This window comes from Oncorhynchus kisutch, linkage group LG19, assembly GCF_002021735.2.
Source record: "Oncorhynchus kisutch isolate 150728-3 linkage group LG19, Okis_V2, whole genome shotgun sequence".
Lineage (NCBI taxonomy): Eukaryota > Metazoa > Chordata > Actinopteri > Salmoniformes > Salmonidae > Oncorhynchus > Oncorhynchus kisutch.
The window spans coordinates 23,265,805-23,274,706 of record NC_034192.2 but is presented as its reverse complement, the minus strand read 5'-3'; the positions used below and the strand labels follow the sequence as shown (position 1 = coordinate 23,274,706).

Here is an 8,902-nt window from a genome sequence, read left to right as displayed (position 1 = left end):
GGAAGGAGAGTTTACAGTCTAACCAGACACCTAGGTATTTGTATTTTTTTAGTCCACGTATTCTAAGTCAAAGCCGTCCACAGTGATGCTGGACGGGCGGGCAGGTGCAGGCAGTGATTGATTGAATAGCATGCATTTATTTTACTTGCATTTAAGAGCAGTTGGAGGCCACAGAAGGAGAGTTGTATGGCATTGAAGCTCGTCTGGAGGTTAGTTAACACAGTGTCCAAAGAGGGGCCAGAAGTATACAGAATGGTGTCGTCTGCGTAGAGGTGGATCAGAGAATCACCAGCAGCAAGAGTGACATCATTGATATATACAGAGAAGAGAGTCGGCCCGAGATTTGAACCCTGTGGCACCTCGATAGAGACTGCCAGAGGCCCGGACAACAGACCCTCCGATTTGACACACTCAATTCTATCAGAGAAGTAGTTGGTGAACCAGTCGAGGCAATCATTTGAGAAACCAAGGCTGTTGAGTCTGCCAATAAGAATGTTGTGATTGACAGAGTCGAAAGCCTTAGCCAGGTTGATGAATACGGCTGCACAGTAATGTCTCTTATCGATGGCGGTTATGATATTGTTTAGGACATTGAGCGTGGCTGAGGTGCACCCATGACCAGCTCTGAAACCAGATTGCATAGCGGAGAAGGTACGGTGGGATTCGAAATGGTCCGAAATCTGTTTGTTAACTTGGCTTTCGAAGACCTTAGAAAGGCAGTGTAGGATAGATATAGGTTTGTAGCAGTTTTGGTCTAGAGTGTCTCCCCCTTTGAAGAGGGGATGACCGTAGCAGCTTTCCAATCTATGGGAATCTCAGACGATACGAGAGGTTGAACAGGCTAGTAATAGGGGTTGCAAGAATTTCTGCAGATAGTTTTAGAAAGAGAATGTCCAGATTGTCTAGCCCAGCTGATTTGGGGGGGTTCATATTTTGCAGCTCTTTGAGAACATCCGCTGACTGGATTTGGGTGAAGGAGAAATGGGGGAGGCTGGGGTGAGTTGCTGTGGGGGGTGGAGGTGCTCTTATTCTCCATGGACTTTACAGTGTCCAAGAACTTTTTTGAGTTTGTGCTACAGGATGCAAATTTCTGTTTGAAAAAGCTAGGCTTAGCTGCCTGTGTATATTTGTTCCTAACTTCCCTCTAAAGTTGCATATCACGGTTCGATGCTAATGCAGGGCAAGTTGGTTAGGATGATATCTTTGAGGGTGCCCGTGTTTACGATTTGAGGTTGTACCTGGTGGGTTCCTTGATAATTTGTGTGAGATTGAGGGTATCAAGTTTAGATTGTAGGATGGCCATGGTGTTAAGCAGTTTAGGTCACCTAGCAGCACGAGCTCTGAAGATAGATGGGGGGCAATGCTTCATTGACAGCGTGGCCAATGTTGAATGTTTATCATTTTAAACTTGGAAAAGAGACACTTAATCCCAGATTTGCGACACACAGCCACTCCACTGAATAGCAGGCTAGTGATTGCTTTGCAATGCTTGCAGTTAGCCACTGTCACTGATTCCTTCCAAACCACTCATTGTTGAATGTGTAATGTGTAATGTTTATGTCCAATGGCCGATGAACACAGATATGTTTTATTTATAATTTATCTTCATTATTTCTCTACATATGACAAGGATTAAAAAGGATTTTCAGCCAGCCGCGACCGGGAGACTCATGGGGCGGTACACAATTGGCCCAGCTTCCTCCGGGTTAGGGGAGGGTTTCTTCGGCAGGGATGTCCTTCTCCCATCGCGCACTAGTGACTCTTGTGGCGGGTCGGGCGCAGTGCACGCTGACATCGTCGCCAGGTGTGGTGTTTCCTCCAACACATTGGTGCAGCTGGCTTCCTGGTTAAGTGGGCATTGTGTCAAGAAGCAGTCCGGCTTGGTTGGGTTGTGTTTCTGAGGATGCACGGCTTTCGACCTACGCCTCTCCCGATGCGTACGGGAGTTACAGCGATGAGACAAGACTGTAACTACCAATTCGGAGACCATGAAATTGGGGAGAAAAGGGGTAAAAAAATTCAACAATCACAAATGGCTCCCAGTTGTCAATGGTTTTAGTGGAGCTGTGGGTCTCCTTGCTCCCCAGCAGGCAAATTGAACACTACGCCTTATTGTGACGTTTTATTGAAAACTATTGACTTAGGGGTGTGAATGCTTATGTATATGAGATATTTCTGTATTTCATTTTCAATAAATGTGCACCATTTGCAATAAATGTGCACCAGTCATGGGGTATTGTGTTTTGATGGGTAAGAAAAAAAATCGAGTCCATTTTGAATTCAGGCTGAATATGAATACTTTGAGGGCAGTGCACTGTACATCATTGCTGGAGTGTGCATGGTTACTGGCTAATGAATTCGATGGGCTGTGCTAGACTTTAAGTAGCGCATAATAAGAAAATATATATGATTCCTCCCAAATACAGTTTTCATTGTAGACACGTTTTTTTTTTGTGGCTTGCGTTTGCTGTTTACATCGGTCGGGGGACATCCAATCTGCTTCCATCTGGTGTCTCGCATCACAAGCGGGTGTAACCAATCAGAGACGACAGCTGGCAGCCGCCGCCAAGCTTGTGTACTGGGAAAAGGGGTCCGACTAGTGCTGTCCCTTCCATTGACAGAAAGTTGAGCGATTTTCGCTCGGCCCTTTTATTTTTACTTTTTGTTCCCCGACAGTACATGTAAAAGGTAAATAGATATTTTGTTTTACACGTTTCCCTAACGAAATGAGCTACTATAGATAAGACTTCGTGTACTTTCTATCTAGTTAGCCAGCTAATGTAATGGTAGCCAGTCAGCAGCTAGCTAGTAAGCTAACGTTAGCCTAACGTTACTTTCTAGCAAACACTTGTTTTTTTTAGCCAGTGTTTACGATAATTATACTGTAATTTATGATAAATGTATGAAGCCTCAACACTACGTAATATCTTAGCTCGATAGCCATGTACAATTTGCGTTGCGAATAAATAAATTGTACATGATTGCCTTCGAGGCATAACAATGTTTAGCATTAACTCTATCTGCTATTTTGTATATAAATTATACTTTTGGTCATGTAGTGTATGTAAAGTTATGTGGACACCTGCTCGTCGAACATCAAATTCCAAAATCATGTGCATTATTATGGAATTGGTCCACCCTTTGAGGCTATACCGATACCCCCGCTATTGTTAATTTACTGCTGCTCTTTAATTAGTTACTTTAAAAAATGTTTTTTTTACTTATCTTTTATGTAACACATTTTTCTTAACTGCATTGTTGGTTAAGGGCTTGTGAGTAAGCATTTCACTGTAAGGTCTACTACGCCTGTTGTATTCGGTGCATGTGACATTTTATTTGATTTTGATAATAGCCTCTACTCTTTTGGGAAGGCTTTTCACTAGATGTTGGAACATTGCTGCAGTGACTTAGTGAGGTCGGACGATTAGGCATTCCAATTCATTCCAAAGGTGTTTGATGGGGTTGAGGTCAGGGCTCTGTGCAGGCCAGTCAAGTTCTTCCACATCGATCCCGACAAACCATTTATGTATGGATCTGGCATTGTGCATGGGGGCATTGTCATGCTTAAAGGTGAAAGAGCCTTCCCCAAACTGTAGCCATAAACTTGGAATCACAGAATCATATGGAATGTTGTTGTAAGATTTCCCTTCACTGGAACTAAGGGGCCTAGCCTGAACCATGAGAAACAGCCCCAGACTATTATTCCTCCAAACTTTACAGTTGGCACGACCGGTAGCATTCTCCTGTCATCCGCCAAACCCAGATTCTTTGTCAGACTGCCAGATGGTGAAGCGTGATTCGTCACTTGCTCCAGAGGCCAATAGCGGCAAGCTTTACATCACTCCAGCTGACACTTGGCATTGCGCATGGTGATATTAGGCATGTGTGCAGCTGCTCGGCCATGGAAACCAATTTCATGAATCTCGAGTCCCATTCGGTGAGCTTGTGTGGCCTACTACTTCACGGCTGAGCCGTTGTTGCTCCTAGACATTTCCACTTTACAATAACACCACTTGACCCGGGCAGCTCTAGCAGGGCAGAAATTTGACGAACTGACTTGTTGGAAGTGTGGCATCCTATGATGGTGCCACGTTGAAAGTCACTGAGCTCTTCAGTAAGGCCATTCCACTGCCAATGTTTGTCTATGGTCGATTGCATGTCTGTGTGCTCGATTTTATACACCAGTCGGCAACTGGTGTGGCTGAAATAGCCAAATCCAGTAATTTGAAGGGGTGTCCACACTAGAGGTCGACCGATACCAATTATTGGACCAAAAAAAGCAGATACGATTAATCGGCCAATTTTATATGTATATATTTTTTTACATTTTTGTGTATGTGTGTAATAGAGGTCGACCGATTAATCGGAATGGCCGATTTAATTAGGGCCGATTTCAAGTTTTCATAATCGGAAGTCGGTATTTTTGGGTGCCGATTTTAATTATTTAATTCATACCTTTTAACTAGGCAAGTCAGTTAAGAACACATTCTTATTTTCAATGACTGCCTAGGAACGGTGGGTTAACTGCCTTGTTCAGGGGCAGAACGACAGATTTTCGACGCGTCATGGCTAGTATAACCGAAGTGAAATGGCTAGCTAGTTAGCGCGCGCTAATAGAGTTTCAAACGTCACTCCCTCTGAGCCTTCTAGTAGTTGTTCCCCTTACTTTGCATGGGTAACGCTGCTTCGATGGTGGCAGTTGTCGTTGTGTTGCTGGTTCGAGCCCAGGGAAGGGCCAGGAGAGGGACGGAAGCAAAACTGTAACACTGGCAATTGTATTTATTTTTATGCCTAGTAAAATAAAGGTAAAATAAAAAAATAAAAACAGACTGATGCTTGGTGCTCATTTGACTGTTTACCTTGCTTTATTATTAAAATTAATATTAGGCCTTTATTTGATTATGGTTCCTTCCATGTGACTGGACTTAAAACTGAGGGCGCACCCGCCCGCATTTGCTAATGACCCATCTGCAGCCTCTGTGAAAAAGTGAATCTGAGGCCTGCACCCAACCCTAACCCGCTAATAGAGAATTTGTGCTGTAGGCCACAGCCAGAGATGGGGGAATAATTTTTTTGACAGGGGATGCAGGATTTTCTTTGCCTGATTTAGATATGTTTCTGCTTATAATTTGGGACATTTTGGTAGGATATTTGTAAAAAAAAAAAAAAAAAAACTGCAAATATCACATTTACATAAGTATTCAGACCATTTACCTTTGGTGCAATTACATCCTCAGGTCTTCTTGGGTATGACGTTACAAGCGTGGCACTTGTATTTGGAGAGTTATTCTCTGCAGATCCTCTCAAGCTCTGTAAGGTTGGATAGGGAGCGTCGCTGCTCAGCTATTGTCAGGTCTCTCCAGAGATGCTCGATCGCGTTCAAGTCCAGGCTCTGGCAGGGCCACTCAAGGACCTTCAGAGACTTATCCCGAAACCACTCATTCATTGTCTTGGGTGTGTGCTTAGGGCCATTGTCCTGTTGGAAGGTGAACCTTCACCCCAGTCTGAGAACCAGCTCCAGAGCACTCAGGACTTCATCAGTGATCCCTCTGTACTTTGCTCCATTCATCTTTCCCTTGATCCTGACTAATCTACCAGTTTTTTCCAAATGTTACACTTGACATTCAGGCCAAAGAGTTCAATCTTGGTTTCATCAGACCAGAGAATTTTGTTTCTCATGGTCTGAGAGTTCTTTGGAGTTTGCCAAAAGGCACCTAAATGGGCTGTCGTGCCTTTTTACTGAGGAATGGCTTCTGTCTGGCCACTCTACCATAAAGGCCTGATGGGTGGAGTATTGCAGAGATGGTTGTCCTTCTGGAGGTTCTCCCATCTACACAAAGGAACTCTAGAGCTCTGTCAGTGACCATTGGGTTCTTGCTTACCTCCCTGACCAAGGCCCTTCTCCCCCGATCGCTCAGTTTGGCTGGGCGGCCAGGTCCAGGAAGAGTCTTGGTGGTTCCAAACTACTTCCATTTAAGAATGATTGAGGCCACTGTGTTCTTGGGGACCTACAATGCTGCAAAGTTTTTTGTTACCTTTCGCCCAGATCTTTACATCGACACAATCCTGTCTTGGAGCTCTATGGACAATTCCTTCGACCTCATTGCTTGGTTTTTGCTCTGACATGCGCTGTCAACTGTCGGACCTTATATAGATAGTGTGCCTCTAATCAATTTGAATTTACCACAGGTGGACTTTAATCAAGTTGTAGAAACATCTCAAGGATGATAAATGGAAACAGGATCCACCTGAGCTCAATTTTGAGTCTCATAGCAAAGGGTCTGAATACTTATGTAAATAAGGTATTTTGTTTTATTTTTTATGAATGTGCTAAAATGTCAATCTGTTTTCGCTTTAGATTGATATGGGGGGAAAAAAATATTGAATTTTAGACTAAGGCTGTAATGTAACTATGTTGAAAAGGTAAAGGGGCCTGAATACTTTCCTAAGGCACTGTATATATTGCAAGAGTTATCTTCAGTGTGTAATTTTATTTCTGCATTTCAAAAATTGTGTTCCATGTATGAAATAGCCTGCCAGAGGTTTCACACAGTGCTCACTCCATGAAAATATTAACACACAAACAATACTTTTGAGAAAATGGTGGTTCAATCTGAAAATGCATTGCATATCATTCAAACGCGAGTTGCAGTATTCAAAACACCAGACTCTCATTGGTGTATATTAGATATATTACAGTTAAGATGGGAAGTTAGCTAACTTTTTTTACACATGCAAATTGGGGCCCATAGGCAGTTAACATTCAAATATATGTTTAATCGAGATCCAGACTTTTATTTGACATGAAAAAGAAACAATGTCATTGTATATTAAGCAACATAAATATGTGGTTTGCATCACTTAACACCCAATGTTAAATACTGTATATGAAATGTGATGTTTATTTCAAGTGGCAAAGAAAAATTGTAGAAAAATAACGTGTTTCTATACTGTGGCTTCTCTTGACATCTGAGAATTTTGCATCCATTGAATTTTATAAATGCACATTTTTTCAAATCTTACGAGACTGTTTCGTAAGAGCAGAACTGCTGTGTTTACAAGCTGTGGAGGTGTGCCACTTACTGACGATTTCTGGTTTGGTAATTACAAAGATTGGCCACCAGATGGTATCAAGTGTTTAAAAAAAAGAAAAAAAAGAGTGGTGTTATTTTATGTTTTGATCGTGTACAGACTTACCAAGTGTTTAAAGACACTGTTACACTTTAATGTTTCCATCATCTCATCAGAGGGAGAGGTGGGAGAGAGAGATGGAGAGTTGCAAGTGCAGAGAAAGTGAGAGAGACCTCCAGCCACTTCGGAGCTTCTCTGGTTCTTCTATAGGTTCTGTCCATGTTGGACAAAAGCCCATTATGTGAAGTGCCCTCTGGGGCCCACGGGGGAGCTATTGTTTGGCAGGAATGTGGGCGCCACCTCCTTTCTATCTGCCATTGATCCTTTGAATGGAATCTCCCTCTCCGGCCCTTCTAGGCTCACCAGCTGTTCGCTTCTTTATGAGCCTCCCGGGGTCCTCAACATGCTTTGAGCACAAAGGCTGAGGCACTCCCATTCCTGTACCATACAGGGGTATACGGTATTACTGGCATTGCACACAGGGCCACTTGCTTTCCAAATGTAAAAAAACAAAAGGCTAACAAAGTACTAGGGAATTGCCTTAGTGGATGCTAGCTGAATGCTAAGAAGCGGAGGAGAACAAACTAATTGCAAGGACAGACAGCCCAGCTCAAAGTTGTACAACTCTCAAAATGTTTGCTGCATGCACAAATCAAATTTGAGATAACAGGGATCTTGACACAGGGGGGAATTGATTCTCTGCTGTAACCAAGAAGCTTGATCTTGCAATATAGCCACTAGCTAGCAAGTTAGCAAACCAAATGCATAGCTGGAGCCATGTGATGGGAATAATTTATTTGGCACATCTTGCATTTTTTTACTTATAAGATATTTAGCTGGCAGCCAGTAGTGAATTTCAAGTCTAAGTTGATCACCTCTTGCACTGCACAACAGCGTATCGTCACGTCATGAAAGCTACGTTTACTCCGTGAGCTCTTTGAAAAAATACTAGGCCTTATACCAGGGTATTTGGAAAATGGCCACGCAATGGTTTTTCAATACAGTCGCTATTGCTGAAACTAGGTTAGATGCAACACATCTGAATCCAACCGACCCAAATCCTCCAACGTTGTTCAACTCCACAGACGCAAATGTTAATGCACAGAAGGGTGTGAAACTACTGCTGTGTGTGTGTGTGTGTGTTTTAACTATACTTGAGTGGAGCAGAAGTCAACACACTTTTGGGACATTCAGGGGAATGATGGATGCTATATATATATGGATGGATGATTGGTCGACCGATTTTATGATTTTAACGCCGATACCGATTTATTTGATGACCATAAAAAGCCGATGCCGATTTTTATATATATTTGCAATATTGACAATTATCACTGAATGAACACTTATTTTAAGTTAATACATCAATGAAATCTATTTGGTCTCAAATAATGAAATATATTCAATTTGGTTTAAATAATGCAAAGACAAAGTGTTGGAGTAGAAAGTTCAAGTGCAATATTTGCCATGTAAAAAAGCTAACGTTTCAGTTCCTTGCTCAGAACATGAGAACATATGAAAGCTGGTGGTTCCTTTTAACATGAGTCTTCAATTATTCCCAGCTAAGAACTTTTAGGTTGTAGTTATTATAGGAATTAAAGGACTATTTCTCTCTATACCATTTGTATTTCATATATATTTGACTATTGCATGTATAGGCACTTTAGTATTGCCATCCTAATCTCGGGAGTTGATAGGCTTGAAGTCATAAACAGCGCTGTGCTTGAAGCACAACGAAGAGCTACTGGCAAATGCAGGAAAGGGCTGTTTG

At 42.3% G+C, this 8,902-nt stretch overlaps 1 protein-coding gene across 4 annotated transcripts in view; it reads left to right on the top strand.

Annotated features, from left to right (window-relative positions):
- The first annotated feature begins 2,282 nt into the window (after positions 1 to 2,282).
- Positions 2,283 to 8,902, top strand: part of tfdp2 (transcription factor Dp-2) — a 46,732-nt gene continuing 40,112 nt past the window's right edge. For 2 of the 4 annotated variants that reach the window (XM_031798129.1, XM_020452266.2), the window contains exon 1: positions 2,561 to 2,688. The gene's annotated coding sequence lies outside the window, so the exon portion shown is untranslated. Of the gene's footprint in view, positions 2,689 to 8,902 lie in introns of all 4 variants that reach the window. The other 2 variants (XM_020452264.2, XM_020452262.2) reach the window with 2 other exon arrangements.